The following is a 16,618-nucleotide window of genomic DNA, read 5'->3' as shown; positions in this document are numbered from 1 at the left end:
GCCAGCTGGTGACTATACGAGACCCTAGTGGGGGAGTTCTTACGGTGTACGGTGAGGGTACCCGTTCAGGATCAGCTTTTTGTTCGGCCGCTAGGGCGAGGCAATGTCTACAGCAGGGATGTAAGGGTTTTGTGGCGTATGTGATGGATACGCGGGAGGCTTCCGAGAGATCGAGGTCAGTGGAGGAGGTTCCAGTGGTGCGCGAGTTTCCAGATGTTTTTCCCAAGGACTTGCCGGGAGTACCTCCTGCGAGGCAAGTAGAGTTTGGTATCGATCTGATTCCGGGGGCTGCGCCTATTGCGAAGGTGCCTTATCGTCTCACACCTCCAGAGATGCAAGAGTTGTCCTCGCAACTCCAGGAGTTGCTGGGGAAGGGATTTATTCGGCCGAGCAGCTCGCCGTGGGGAGCACCGATTCTGTTCGTCAAGAAGAAGGATGGTTCACACCGGATGTGCATTGACTATCGGGAGTTGAACAAGGTGACGGTCAAGAACCGCTATCCGTTACCGAGGATCGATGATTTATTCGATCAGTTGCAAGGGGCATCTTGGTTTTCCAAGATCGATCTGAGACCAGGGTACCATCAGGTAAGAGTACGGGATGAGGACGTCCAGAAGATAGCATTTAGGACGCGGTATGGGCATTACGAGTTCGTGGTGATGCCTTTCGGGCTCACCAATGCCCCGGCAGTGTTCATGGACCTCATGAACAGGGTATGCAGGCCGATGCTGGATCGGTCTGTGATTGTATTTATCGACGACATCCTGGTGTATTCGCGATCTAGAGAGCAGCATGAGGGACATTTGAGGGAGGTCCTTGGGGTACTGAGGTCGGAGAACCTATATGCAAAATTCTCCAAATGTGACTTCTGGTTGCGAGAGGTCCAATTTCTTGGACATGTTGTTAATCAGGCAGGGATACTGGTCGATCCGGCCAAGGTCGAGGCAGTGATGAGTTGGGAGGTACCAAGGACACCTTCCGAGATCAGGAGTTTCCTTGGGTTGGCGGGGTACTATCGGAGGTTTATTAGGGACTTCTCCAAGATCGCAGTACCGCTCACCAGATTGACCCGGAAGGGTGTTGCATTCTCATTGTGGCCCGAGCAGCAGACCTCCTTTGAGACACTTCGCCAGAGGTTGTGCGAAGCCCCGGTATTAGCTCTCCCGGAAGGGATGGAAGATTTTGTAGTATATTGCGACGCATCGATTTCGGGACTGGGTGCAGTGTTGATGCAGAGGGGTCATGTGATAGCTTATGCGTCGAGGCAGCTGAAGCCTCATGAGGCGAGATATCCCACGCATGATTTAGAGTTGGGGGCAGTAGTGTTCGCTCTCAAGATTTGGCGTCACTACCTGTATGGGGTTCGATGTACGATATACACGGACCATAAGAGCTTGAAGTATTTGATGGATCAGCCCAACCTAAATATGTGACAGAGGAGGTGGTTAGATGTGGTCAAGGATTATGATTGTGAGATCCTGTACCACCCAGGCAAGGCTAATGTGGTAGCCGACGCGTTGAGCCGCAGGGCGGAGAGCACTCCATTGCGAGATGTATGCTTGAGACTGACTGTGATGACTCCAGTATTGGATGCTATTCGTGGGGCACAGGCCGAGGCTGTACGACCAGAGATACAGAAGAAAGAGCGGGTCGTTGGGTTAATTTCAGAGTTCGTTAAGGATGGACGAGGGCTTCTGACGTTTTAGGGTCGGATCTGGGTACCGTTCGTGGGCGGTACGCGTATTACTTTGATGGAAGAGGCTCATAGATCGAAATTCTCGATCCATCCCGGTGCTACGAAGATGTATTTGGATTTGAGGAAAGAGTATTGGTGGCCCTGTATGAAGAGGGACGTTGCATGGTTCGTTGAGAGGTGCTTGACCTGCCGTAGGGTTAAGGCCGAGCACCAGAGACCACATGGCAAGTTACAGCCATTGGAGATCCCTGAGTGGAAGTGGGAACAGATCACTATGGATTTCATCACCAAATTGCCGAGGACTGCCAGGGGAGTTGATGCAATTTGGGTGATTGTGGATAGGTTGACGAAGAGTGCACACTTCCTTGCCATCAGCGAGATTTCTTCAGCGGAGAAGTTGGCGGAGATATATGTGAGAGAAGTGGTATCTCGGCATGGAGTGCCGATCTCGATTGTTTCAGACCGTGATGTGCGCTTCACTTCCAGGTTCTGGAAGAAATTTCATGAGGAGTTGGGTACTAAATTGCATTTTAGTACCGCATACCATCCCCAGACAGACGTTCAGAGCGAGCGGACGATTCAGACGCTGGAGGACATGCTTCGAGCGTGTGTGTTAGACTTCGGGGGTAGCTGGGATGCATATTTGCCCTTAGCAGATTTTTCCTACAACAACAGCCATCATTCGAGCATTGGTATGCCACCTTTTGAGCTGTTGTATGGTAGGAGGTGTCGGACCCCCATTTGCAGGGGAGAGGTGGGACAGAGAGTGATGGGCAGCACAGAGATCGTGCTTCAGACGACAGAGCAGATTCAACAAGTTAGACAGAGGTTATTGACCGCCCAGAGCTGACTGAAGAGTTATGTAGACAGGCGCCGATCCGAGCTTGAGTTTCAAGTCGGCGACTTCGTTCTCCTGAAAGTCTCTCCTTGGAAAGGAGTGATTCGATTCAGGAAGAGGGGCAAGTTGGGGCCCCGGTATATTGGGCCATTTCGTGTGATTGCAAGGGTAGGCCGGGTATCTTATCGGTTGGAGTTGCCAGCAGAGTTGGGATAGATCCACAATACCTTTCACGTATCGCAGTTGAGGAAGTGTATAGCCGATGAATCGGCAGTGGTTCCACTAGAGGATATTCAGGTGGATGCGAGCCTGAATTACGCCGAGAGATCAGTAGCTATCAGGGATCGGAAGATCAAGGTTTTGAGGAACAAGGAGGTACCTCTGGTGATGGTTCAGTGGCAACACCGGAAAGGATCGAAGATGACTTGGGAGCCGGAGCGTGAGATGCGGGAGCAACATCCGGAGTTATTTGCAGAGTGAGACTTCGAGGGCGAAGTCTAGTCCTAGTGGGGGAGAGTTGTAACAGCCCGGAATTTCAGGTATTTTTATAATATTGTTTTTGGGGTGTTTTAGGAGGGGACTCGGCGAGTTGGAGCCAGACTCGCCGAGTAGGACCGCAGGCTGGGTCGCGGGTTCGCGACTGGACTCGACGAGTCCATTATGGACTCGGCGAGTCTGCGCTGTTCAGCGGAAACCCTAGCCGTTTGGTTTTGGAACGTATATAATGCACTTATAGGCCGTCATTGTCCGTCTTTAGTCGACTGAGAAGAACCCTAAACGGCTGTGGGCATCTAGAGCAAGATTGAAGGATATTAGGGCCTTGAAGAAATTGTTGTGCAAGGAGGAGAAGAGTTTTGGCTAAAGGAACAGCAAGGGATTCGAGTTCTGCGGTTTGGGGACACAGAGAGTGCGTTATTCAGGTAATATTTCGGATCTTTTCTGTTATGTTGATGTGTGCATGGATTTAGGGTTATGGAACCCATTTGGGGATTAGATGGATTAGTACCTTGTTACCCAAACAACTATAACCCTGTATTAGGACCCTTAGAGGTCCAGAAGGTCCCATGCTTGTGTATTTCGGGACAATACGTATCTCAGGAAGCAGTTTGATCGACTGCATGGCAGGGACTCGCCGAGTCCGACGAACAGACTCGGCGAGTAGCTTGGAGATTGAATGGAACTCGTCGAGCTGTTCTTCAGACTCGGCGAGTGGAGTCGGGGTGGCCCTGCGATTCTTCCACGAGGATCTCGTCGAGCCAAGAGGGATACTCGACGAGTAGAAAGGGAACATCAGGGAAAGTTGGGGAGGACGTCTAGACTCGCCGAGTCCGGTCAAGTTGACCGTTGACCGTTGACCAGAGTTGACCTACATGTAATTTCTTAGGGTCAGTTGTCTTGAAAGATAAAAGTATTAATAAGGGATATATGATATTATAGGGAGTCTGTAGCTTGGCGGATCGAGTGCGAGTGATTTCAGGAGTCGCTAGCTTTCATTACCCGCGAGGTGAGTCTTCTCACTATACTGTACCCGGAAGGGTTTGACTGTGTGACCGGAAGGTCAGATATGATATGTGCTATGTATGCTATATGTGGTAAGCTGTTTGTTATATGTGCTATGTATGTTATGGGCCGGAAGGCGATTATATTATGGGCCGGAAGGCAATATGTTATGGGCCGGAAGGCAATATGTTGTGTGATGGACCGGAAGGTCGGCGTGGGTAGGACCGGAAGGTTTACCCAGCAAGGACGGAAGTCCCCTGAGACACATGGACCGATAGGTCAGGGCCTGGAAAGGCGTATGTGCGTAAGTTGTATATTGGGGAACTCACTAAGCATTTATGCTTACAGTTGTTATGCCTGTGTTTCAGGTACTAGCGAGGACCGTGGGAAGGCGCCGGCGTGATCGATACACACTGAAGGATGTTTTTATGATCTTGGGATTTAGACAATTTGTATTTGACATGACACTTAAATTATTTATGCCTTGTTTTGAATGGAAATACTTTATTTTTAAAATGAAAATTTTGTTTGAAAAATTTGCGTTGTTACATCAAGTCTAAAAATCATTTCCTGTATTAAAGCACAAAAATATCTTCGTAAGGAATATCATGCCTTTCTAGCCCACGTAGTAGACAAGAAACGAGAATCGAAAAACATTAAAGATATTTCGGAAGTCTGCAACTTCCCGGATATTTTCCCAGAAGATCTTCCAGGAATTCCACCGGAACGTCAAGTCGAGTTCAGAATCGACTTAATCCCCGGAGCTACCCCTGTAGCAAAGTCACCGTACCGTTTAGCCCCAGCCGAGATGCAGGAACTATCCAGTCAATTAAACGAGCTGCTGAGCAAGGGATTCATCAGACCGAGCTTCTCACCATGGGGAGCGCCAGTCCTATTTGTGAAGAAGAAGGACGGATCCTTTCGCATGTGCATCGATTATCGGGAACTAAACAAACTCACGATCAAGAACCGATATCCCTTACCGCGCATAGACGATCTATTCGACCAACTTCAGGGAGCAAGCTACTTCTCAAAGATCGATCTAAGATCTGGTTATCACCAACTGCAAGTACTGGAAGGAGACATCCCCAAAACGGCTTTCCGAACACGTTATGGTCACTACGAATTTGTAGTAATGCTCTTCGGATTGACGAATGCTCCAGCAGTGTTCATGGACTTAATGAACCGAGTATGTCGTCCCTTCCTGGATAAATTCGTGATCGTATACATAGATGATATACTCATCTATTCAAGAAGCCAGGAAGAACACAGCAAACATCTTCGCCAAGTACTGGAAACATTAAGGGCAGAGAAACTTTACGCAAAATTTTCCAAATGTGAATTTTGGATTCGGGATGTGGATTTCCTAGGACATGTTGTAAGCAAAGAAGGAATACACGTGGACCCCTCCAAGATAAAGGCAATAGATAGTTGGACTACTCCAGGAACCCCTACAGAAATCCGGCAATTTTTGGGACTCGCCGGGTATTACCGAAGGTTCATACCGAACCTTTCAAGGATTGCCAAGCCACTTACCACCCTAACCCAGAAAAATGCGACCTTCGACTGGGGAGAAAAACAAGACAGCGCATTTCAGACACTAAAGCGAGCCTTATGTAGTGCGCCCATCCTAACCTTGCCAGAAGGATCAGAGGACTTCGTGGTCTATTGTGATGCATCAAACCAAGGACTTGGGTGTGTCTTAATGCAAAGAGGGAAGGTCATCGCCTACGCCTCAAGGCAACTAAAGACGCACGAAGCGAACTACACAACGCATGATCTTGAGCTAGGAGCAGTCGTCTTCGCTCTGAAGATATGGAGACACTATCTCTACGGCACAAAATGTACCATCTTCACTGATCATAAAAGCCTCCAACATATCCTCAAACAGAAGGAACTCAACATGAGACAGAGACGGTGGGTAGAACTACTAAGTGATTACGAGTGCGAAATCCGATACCATCCTGGAAAGGCTAATGTAGTGGCTGATGCACTCAGTCGGAAGGAGTACTCGGGTCGCCGAGTGAAGTCCCTAACTATGACGATCCATTCACACCTGTCCACGCAAATCAAGGAAGCCCAAATAGAAGCCTTGAAATCCGAAAACGTGACAGGAGAAGCCCTAAGAGGAATGGATAAGAACCTTGAAGCCAAGAGCGACGGAGTTCGTTATTTCATGGATCGAATATGGACACCGAAGTTTGGTGGGTTCAGAGAAATCGTCATGGACGAAGCCCATAAACACGATACTCCATACATCCCGGCTCCGATAAGATGTATCTCGATCTCAAGAAATCGTCATGGACGAAGCCCATAAAATACGATAATCATGTTCAAGTTCTTATGAATTTAGAAGATGATAGGAATTATTTGCTGAATTGTTTAGGATTAATTCTTGATCATTTATGTGTTTTAATGGAGTCCATAATTTGTCCTCAAGTTATGGATATCCAAAGGTCACTTTTCTTTAACACACACTTAAAACACATAAGTTACATGAAAATGAAGAGTCTTCATTTTTATGAACCTTTAATTCATAAGTTATGAAATGAAAAGTTTTGGATAGTTACAAAACTTGCCCTCAGGTTTTGGAATTTGTAAAGTTTCACACACTTTAATAAACTTTAATTCCAACCCTTAGAATTTTAAAAGTTTAAATTCAACACTTATACTATTTATAACATTAATGGTTAATTATATATATATATATATATATATATATATATGTATAAGAACAAGTTGTTTTACCGCTAGTAGGCCTCATTCACGAAGCCGGTCTATAAGGTGGGTATAAGGTTGTTGCCTATAAAATGGCGACTTAATGGGTGTCCACTCTCACCCACCGCTTGCTTGACTGGTGGAGGGTCGTTAGCCGAACGGGTAGGACAATAACTTTAAATTCTCATTAAAAGTATAATGATTATTATTAAGTAACTAAATGTTTTATTTATTTCCCAATCTTAGTTACTTTAGGAAAAATGTGAATTTGGTGCTAGCCCATGGAATTCACACTTTGTACCTTACCAAGTCGTTGGTGGAGCGTGTGTGGTTAACCGGCACACTAAATTGGACTAGTAAGGATCACGAAGGGTGACTTAATGTTTGTCATAGATCAATGGAGCGTGTCTGGTTAACCGTCGCATTGATTGGGTGATAATATTAAGGGTACCATGTGAATTGGTATGGTTATTCACACCTTGTTTTGTGATCCTTGGCATCCCAGTCACAAAATTTGAGAGGGCACACTCGAGATTGAAACATGCCATTGAAAAGTTCAATGAATCTCAAAAGATCTAGGAATTTCAAATCCAATTAAAACCTAATAAATTATTTCGTTTTTCATGGTGGAAATTGGTGAATCGTCATTCGCCTACCTTCAAATATTTTATAGCTTGGATTACGACATCCCTCTTCCAAATTATAAAATATTGTGTTGGGTCCTAGCCTTAATATTTCATATTGGGTGTTATATTAAGGACTTTGAATCAACTAACTTGATTTTCTCCCATTCTAGATGTCTGGTTCAGACAACTATGATCTTCCCAAATCTCTTGAAGATGGTGTCCCTCAACATCATGCTTCACTTCCTCCACCTCCTCCAATTATTCTCCTTCACCCACACGTTCTTGAAAAGTTTAAAGTCACTCAATCCCTATTGGCAAGCATGGTCTATGTGTGCTCACATCTTGGAGGTAAAGTCACATATTGAGAAGCTGGGAGAGCTGGGTGTCAAAGTCTCGTGAAAGTTGGATGTTCAATCACTTTCTTAGTAACATAGTGAGTCTCTTTGGGACTACTATGAGACAGACTATGACATGACCCTTAATGATGTTATCTATTTGCTTGGTGTTGTGGAATCAGCAATGATTTGGAACACCAGTAAGGCAAATTTGATTAAAAGAACAACTTCCCAGGTCTTAAATGGACATTGAGAATGGTAGCATTGGATATCTAGAAAAGCATTTCTCTTCCCAATGGAAAGGGATCGGCCATAGTCAACTCGGTTGACCCAATGGTAAAGAGGAAGGCTAAGTCTGAGATAATCTCATGTGCCATTACCAAAGGGTCTATATGTTTTATTGCCAAAAGGAGGGACACTGATTGTGAAGCTGCCATATTTACCTGAAAGATCATAAGATTGATCAAGTCAAAAAGTTTGACTCTACTTTAGTTAAAGTCCACTGACTAACTCTATTAAGTTTCTATTTGGAGATTCTTATTACATAATGTGAATGGGTCACATGTTGATGTTTTTAAGAATCAAAGAAAAGATAGGAAGCTTAAAGTAAGTATATGTTGATTCTGATTGCGAAGGTGGGTTTCGATCGTATGGTTCGGTAATCAGAATTTTGAGCTGTTGCTTAAGAGTTATAATATATTGCTTATGAATAGATAACAAGAAGGTTTTCATGTGGATTGTAAGGATAACTTTTTCTGCAAAGTTTTAAAATAAAAGAAAAAAAAGGGTTTTAATTTTATTTATTTTAAAAAATATCCTTACAATGGCATCTGTGGAAAATTGTTTCTTATATGTTTCCAGTAATAGCAATATTGGAAAGTGGATTTGATTCCTTCATTTGTGGTAGTGTCTGAATTTACCGAATGAAGAAAGTTTTTCATCACCCAATTTTCAATTGGACAGAAACTTGGAATCATACAGCTTGTATTGTATGATGAATGAGAATTTTCATCTTTGAAAATTAAGACTAATTCTTTGATCACATGTATATGTGAGTCAATTGAAGGACTAAGGAATTAGGTACACTGGGTGTGCGCTGGTCAAGGTCCACCACAAAGATTGATTTGTCATGATTTACTAAAGATTAGTAAATATGATTATACTTATGAGGTTAAGTATAATTCGGTAACATTGGAAAGGTTACAATGTATGACAAAACAAATGAGAAGAATCAAATTAGGCAGAAAGATAAAATTTTCTCAAATCTGAAAGGATGGGAGAGTACTTTAGTATCGTATTTCATGATCATCTTAATGATTATGAAACCATATCACAAATTCATACTCTAAGGACGTCTTAGTGCATTGTTATGGCTAAGAAGAGAGGTCATGAATTGTTGGATTGGTTAAAATGAAGAAGATGAGTCATACTTCGTTCCAAAACAATTCTTAGAGTCATACTCCAAGATTGTAACTTTGAGTGACATAAAGGAAGATTTATTAACACTACTCAAATGTAAGAGTAAAATGTTTTCTACTCTTGTACATTTGAGATTGGTAAGTTGTGATGTCTTGGATGAGACAAAGACCAACTAAGACCAATTGTGTGAAGTGTTAGTCTTGATAAGAATCCACACTATCCCTTGAATATTTGTTTTGTCAAGGAATGGTTCTTGACTGGGGAAAATTATATGTCAAGGGGACAGTGGGAGCCTTAAATATCATGAAAGAGTTTCAAGATTTAATCAAGAGTAAAACCTGTAATTTATCACTAGCACACGACTTAAGCTTTGCAACCTATCGTGTTGACATAATTCTTATTTCTGTACTTACTTCAAATAAGTTGAATTTGCATGTGAGTTATTAGAGTTCAACTTGGAAGCATTGGTGGGCCTTGTGCTACCAAGGTGACAAGAAACTAAGATTGAACAAGTTTAATCCATGTAAGGCTGAATTTGTCACTAACCTTATCTTGTGATTATGGTTTTGACAAATTCACATGGATAGGAACTCATACACTATAAAATCTAAGTGTCATAAGGGTTCTCTCCGATTCATGAAAATGATGGTGAGGAAACGCTTTCACTAAGTAGATTTTACGTATATATCAATTGTGTTATTTGCATTTTCAAAAGTCGTTAGTGGAGCGCGTGTGGTTAACCGGCACACTAACATGGACTAATGAGAAATGACAAATGCCTAAGCAATTGAGACTATGATTACGGCATCCCTTTTCATAGTTCTGAAAATTGTTTAGACACACAAGTGAGTTATCTAAGAAAGGGTGTATGAATCTAAATTTCAGAAGTCCAGCAGATTTCTGGAAATATGTCAGAGCTAGTGGGAGCATAAGTGTTATGCTGATAATCATCATGTTAATGGGAGCATGATTATTACGTTTAGTGTTGCAAGTTAGCAATGTTAATTATAGAAAACAAAGTTTCAATTCGTGAAGTTGTAGGGGTTGAAAAGTTGTTTTGCTATAATTAAGGGAGAGGAAATTATACTTCATTTCAATTTTAAAGCTTATATTGAGATTTTAATCATCTTTAGTCAAGAATATATATATATATATATATATATATATATATATATATATATGAATTTTATGTTGGAATGGTTCAACTTGAAGAAATTCTATATATATTGCGTTTTCAAAATTCGATTATGATTACGGCATCCCTCTTCATAGTTAAATTTTGAAAACATGGCAAATAAAAAATATTGTAGCAATAGACTGGTCTAGTATCATGTCTTTATGTGAGACATCATGAATCGTGTCCCATATGCTTCGGATATAGGATCGATTTCGTGTTCTATAATATTCATCTTTTCTAAATTTTCCAAATGCTTAAGGCATTGAGAAGGGAAAAGTGTAGAACTGGATATGACTAAAGTGATTAAGTAATTGTCGAGGACAATCTGAGGTTCGCCAAAGATTGAAGTATGACTAAAGGGAAAGTTGGAAGTATGATGTAAGTTGTCGAAAAGGACCATATTGATATATTCTGAAAAGAAGTAACTCATGTTCGGAAGAGATAGTCAAAATGGGACTATGGAAATGTCTCCACGGGTGGAAGTTATTCAATCTATGTAAGATTAGAAAACCTTAATGCAAGAAGGATGTTCAAAGCAATGTACTTTGAATATGAGACTTCCGTTCCATAGAAGTTGACCTTCTTTGGAATACTCTGTAATGACTGGTGACAAGGTTTGGTGACTTTGTGCATAATAATTACAAGAGGAACATTGCATAAAAGTTTAAAATCTAACAGATTTTTTGGTAAATGATAGGAATCGGGGATTCTTGTTGTGAATTGTTATGGAGAATTAAGATGTAAAACAATAGATTTGAGTGATGAAAGATAAGGAACACACGAAGTAAATATTAATCAGATCTCATTTTATTAAGACTGATTACAGAATAGGCTAAAGAGTGTTTTTGTGTTTCAATCTCTATCCCTACTTCAAGCCTACGTCCCTATTTATAGGGAACTTACAAAAAGTATACTAAGTCTAATACATTGAAACTTCGCATGCAGTACTTCGCATTTAACATTGACTTAGTAAAATACATATAAAATGCGAATCATTACAAGACACTATTCGACTTTTAAAACTTAACATCTACATTCTCCCCCTTTGTAAACAGTCGATACAATTCAACCTAAAAGCATTTGAATTGCAGAGTGAATCGTTCATCGCACTTCTCCATACCAGGAGATCACCTTCTTCAAGTCCTTCTTGTCACCTTCTGTGTTTTTCTTGCAATTATTCATACGTACAATGAAGTGTGTATATTGCGAAGAATTGTATCTTTCGATTTCTGAAGCTTTGAACAAGAACTTCTTTGGTTTGCCCTTAGTGTCTCTTCCCGAAAACACCATGCCAAAAGGTTTAAGGCAAATCTCACCCACTACATACTTCGACAATGCTGATTGTGTCAAAGTATCTTCCCATGGAACCTTCACTTCTCTTCCAAGAACATTCGCCAACTCCTCATCAGTCAGTGCAAGACAATCGAAGTAGTTATCGATGTAAGTCTTCACATGCACAAATCCGACTTTGAAAACATCAGTCTCTGAGCCTTTAAGCTTGTTCTCTTCCATGTTCTTCAGAATCAAAGCTACTTGAATAAGATCATTGCAGTTCATCAGTGGGAAGTCAGCAATAGTGAAGTCATATTGTTTGTTGTCTGCCCTGATGACAAAATATCGAAAGTTCTGAAGCATGTCTTCGAACAGAACATCTTTCTTTATCGTGAGCACCTTCTTGATCTTCATTAGGGACCAGACTTCATCAGGATTCTTCGCAAGAACAGCTTGAAATCTGATTTTCATATGAGTGTAGTCATCTGGATTATCAAATTTCTCACTGATCTTGTACTGTGCAGTGATGAATAGCATTTCATTTATAGGGAAGTCCAGCTGACAGTGATCTGAGTTTGCAATGTCGTAACTTTGTTTTGGCTTTTTCTCGAACTCGTACATCTCCCTTCCTACTACTTTAGACTCTATCGTTTCGTAAGAGTAAAGCTTCGCAGGATCTCCTTTGTTCATTGAGGGAGGATCACTTGCACGCTGTCGCATTATGCTTTGGACCTGTCTCATCCTTTCTAGTTCAGCTTCGGCATCAACTTTTAACTCCTCTTTCGATTTTTCATAAAGGATGCCCTTTCCCTTCCCTGATACATCCTTCTGAGGTTGAGAACTCGAACCTCCTTCATTTTCTCCAATAACAATTCCCTTAGAAATTGTTTTTGTAGTTATTGTTGTTGAAGAAATCGGTTTGGTAGGGATTGGAATATTTGCAACCAATTGAGTCGAAATGACCTTCCCCACTGTTTTCGCATCAGCTTCTTTACTTCGACTCTTCTCTCCCCTTGCACCCCTGTGAAAACAGGTGGAGCACCCTTCGGAAGTAAAGAACTAAAGTTCGATATCGGAGCTAGAGCCTTCTGAATGGCTTGTTCTAAAGTGTTAATCTTTAGAGACAAGAATTCTGGAGTAATGATTTGCGAAGTAGAAGACTGTGAAACTGCGGATTTGAGCTCCGTGACTAATTTGATCAAGATATCAAACTTCTCCATGGTGGCAGCATTTTGATCAGCAACAACAGGAATGTTGTTGAGTTTGTGGAGTTGAGACAAAATTTCCACAACATGCTTGTGAAGATCTTCCTGTCGTGTGTTTACCGCTTGCAGATCCTTCTCAATGTCAGACTTCAACTCTTGAATTTTGAAGTTGACATCTTCACAAACTTTCTTTACATCTTGAATAAAAAGAAGATGTCTTTCTTTGTTTGCAGCTTTAAGATCTTTAAGGGTAGTCGTGAAATTATTCCCTTGAGCTTGCACTCGAAGTTCGTTATTTTTGTCAGACTGATCAACTTTCTCCAAAATACGTTTCTCAGCCCCTTTAATCATTATATCCACCTCCATTGCTGAAATCGAAGACATTCTCCCTGAATCAGCTTGTGATTGAATAATTGTCTTCAATTTTTGATTAAGGATTTTGAACTGTTTTCCTGTCATCAGCATATGATCAGGAATTTCTTCTTCCTCAGAATCAAAAGAAATGTCATCAAGGACACCACCAAAAGCACCTCCTTCGACTTCTGGATCTGACATTTGTTGCGAAGGTATAGGATTTTCAGGTGATGGGGATGGGAAAAGAGTGGTGAATGGGTTCTGAAGGGCATGGTCAAATATGGATGAAGTGGTGATGATGGGTAGTGTGGATGCAACACTCGGGATAGGTGCCCCCGTATCAGATACGTTGACAACCGTATCCGAAATAGGTACCTCCTCAGTAATTGATTTGGTAAGATCTATTTCGAGTAGTTGGGTTTGAGAAATAATTGGTGAACTTTGTGAAGGTTGAGAAATAGGTGGTGGAATTTGTGAAGGTTGAGAAATAGGTAGAGGAACAGTTACCATGGTTGTGATAGGTAGAGAAATAGGTGGAGTTTCAGGGACAACTTCGTCATCTGATGATTCATTGTGAATCACCATCTTCCTCTTCTTTCCCAGTGTGCGTTTCATATTCTTCGCAACATCTTCCGCCCTTTGTCTTTTCTGCCCAGGAGAAACTGGTGCAGGAATGCTGCGAATAGTAACTCCCTTACTACTCACCTCCGCCTTGCGAATTTGTTTTAACACTCCAGATTTGGAGGGTAAAACATCTTTCTGCACGTCTTCTTTTTGAAATGTTGTTGAAGGTGAACCCTTCGTAGATTTCTTACTCCCCTTCTTTTTCTTAGATGGAGAAGCAACATCCGGTAAGACACCCGACTGATCAGCCGTGTCAATGGTTCGCAAATACCGCACCAACACTTTGTGAGTAGGAGACACTTTGCGAAGCATCGCATCCGGAATGCGAGCTACCCTGGTGAATATGGCCTCATCATCTTCTACCACTTTTGGAAATTGGTAAAGTGAAAACTCAGCTGCTGCAACATCTGCTTCAGCCGTAATTGCTTCTTTTACGTACACTTTCTCCAAGATCAGACTCCAGTACCTAGCACATGATATCCCCTTCTCCGAATTCGTGTTTTCAAGACTTTTGACGAATTCCTTCCACGGTTGAGTTGCATAATCTACATTGATGTCATAGTATATACCCATTACCATGGCATACACTTCGACTCTTCCTCTGTCTAGACCAACAGATCTTCCTGTAAGACACCTGAGGAAAATTCCAAATAGAAAATTCCAAATACAGGGTAATCCCGACTTCCGGAAATCACTGATCTTTTCCAACTCCGGTTGATGGCCTATCTCGTTAAACATGTGGATAATCTGAGAGTTGACCGGTTTCACAAAAGGTGGGTTGTTGGGAATTTCCAAGAACTCCACGAACAAGTTCTTGGACAGTTTCACCCTCTTGTTGTTAACGAGGTTGAAAGTAATCACATCCGCCGTGTGATTGTAGGAAGCCGTGGATGCAGCATGGGATAACCAGATCATTGGAACTGGGAAGGATCGGAACATGGCAGTTGACAATGGTGATCGTTTCAAAGCCACAATTAGCATCTTCAATTCTTCTGGGTAAGCAGATACTTTGGGATCAACCTGATAGTTTGTGCTCTGAATCTTCATTAGGGATTGAGAAAGGACCTCATCAGTGTTTGAGTTTGTGACTGCCATTGTAGGGTTTGAAAGAAATTTGAAGTATAGGATCAAGATGAATGCTTTGAAGATTTGTGTGAATTTTTGTTTGCATAACCGTACACAGTGTTCTTCATGCCCCTTTTATAGGTTACTCAAACTTTGATTTGAAATTAAAGCGGGATGCATTTAATGTAATCCGATGTGGCACCTTGAATCCCGGATCATGGCTGTAAAAGATCACTATGCAGTAAAAAGTAATTGTCACATCTCCTCGAAAACCGGATAGAATACCAACCAATTTTAGTAGACAGCCTGTCAAGTAACCGTTATAGAATACGAACCGATAAAACCCTTCGCATGGAAGCAAGGCTCTTTCACTTTTGGGATTTAAAGCGAAGTCATATACCAGTCTTGCGAAATCATCAGTCTGAGTTGGTGTTACTCAGAACCTCAAGGATTTCGTGTGTGCATTGTGCCAATGAAATAAGACAAGAAACAAGAAATATCTGGAATGTAGTGATGTCAAAAATTTAATTTGACATGAATGCAGTAAGACCCCAGGCAAAGGTTGCTTCGTTAATTATCGAGAGAGATAATCAACAGCTTGTGTATTTTCCCGTGAATTACAATCGAATACATGTAAAGAAGTTTCGAAGGGCTTCTTTTAAAGATTATTTTGGGTTGGTTTGAAATTTCATTACATATTAGCCTTAACATAAGGTGATAAATTGTAAATGAAATTACTTGTTTGACCAGTGTAGTTAGTGACAAGTTGGCTTGTGAAAATATTTATCATGACAAGAATTTGCGAATGAAACTTACACTGAAATCATATTCAAGAAAAATTTGGTTTGGATCTTGTTGGGTAACAAATATTCTTGGTTGTAAATATTTGATCAAGACCACGCATGCGAATTGAATATGATTTGAAGTTTCGAAATTGTTGATACTGAAACAAAGGTTTCGTAAAAATCTGGAACAAAGTTCCCCGTCAATTCCTTAAAGATGTATGATTTTTGGGTTTCACTTCCATCACGGTCTCATGATGTTAGATCTTAAACACAGAGTTTTGAGTTGTCTAGGTTTTGATTGGTTTTTTCAAAGACCTCAAGGACAAATCCTTTTCAAAAAAATTTGGATTTGAAGAACATTTGGGTTTAAAAAGATTGGTTAAGAATCAAATTGTACCTCTGTTATGATGTGGACAAAACAAAAAACTCTTAACTCATATGAGAAGAGTAAGGTAGCTCTTGTTGATTTATGTGAATACAAGCCTTGTTGGGTAGAAATGTTCATGTGATTATTTCATCAAGGCTTTCATTTTCCACACATAGAATCATTCGAGGCTTGAGGTCTACATACAGCAGCATGCTTCTAGGGACATCCTAACTAGTTGTAAAAAAAATTAATACCTTCCCATAGAAACATAAATGTATGACCTCTTCGCATTGTATCCCTTTATCAAACTCTCAACACACAGTTTAAAGAAAAAAGATTTTTGTGATTTTGAAATTTTTCAATAAACGTAAGAACAAAACAAATAAACTCTTTTTGTATTTTTAATTTTTCAATTTTAAAGAACAAAAACAATAAAATCTTTTTGGATTTTCGATTTTTCATAACTAAAACATTAAGCGTAAACCTTACCATTGTATTTTAGAACCAGATGCGAAAAACTATGGTTGTGAAGTCATGCGAAGCGTTCTGAATGAACAGTAACCTCTGAATGATTTCGACTCTGAGCTACGTGACAGCTTTTACTCGTGTTGACAAAATTGAATTCGCATTAATCATC

The sequence above is a fragment of the Lactuca serriola genome, chromosome 7 (genome assembly GCF_051521515.1).
Source record: "Lactuca serriola cultivar US96UC23 chromosome 7, Lser_US96UC23_V15, whole genome shotgun sequence".
NCBI classification, from domain to species: domain Eukaryota; kingdom Viridiplantae; phylum Streptophyta; class Magnoliopsida; order Asterales; family Asteraceae; genus Lactuca; species Lactuca serriola.
This window is presented reverse-complemented; position numbering follows the sequence as displayed.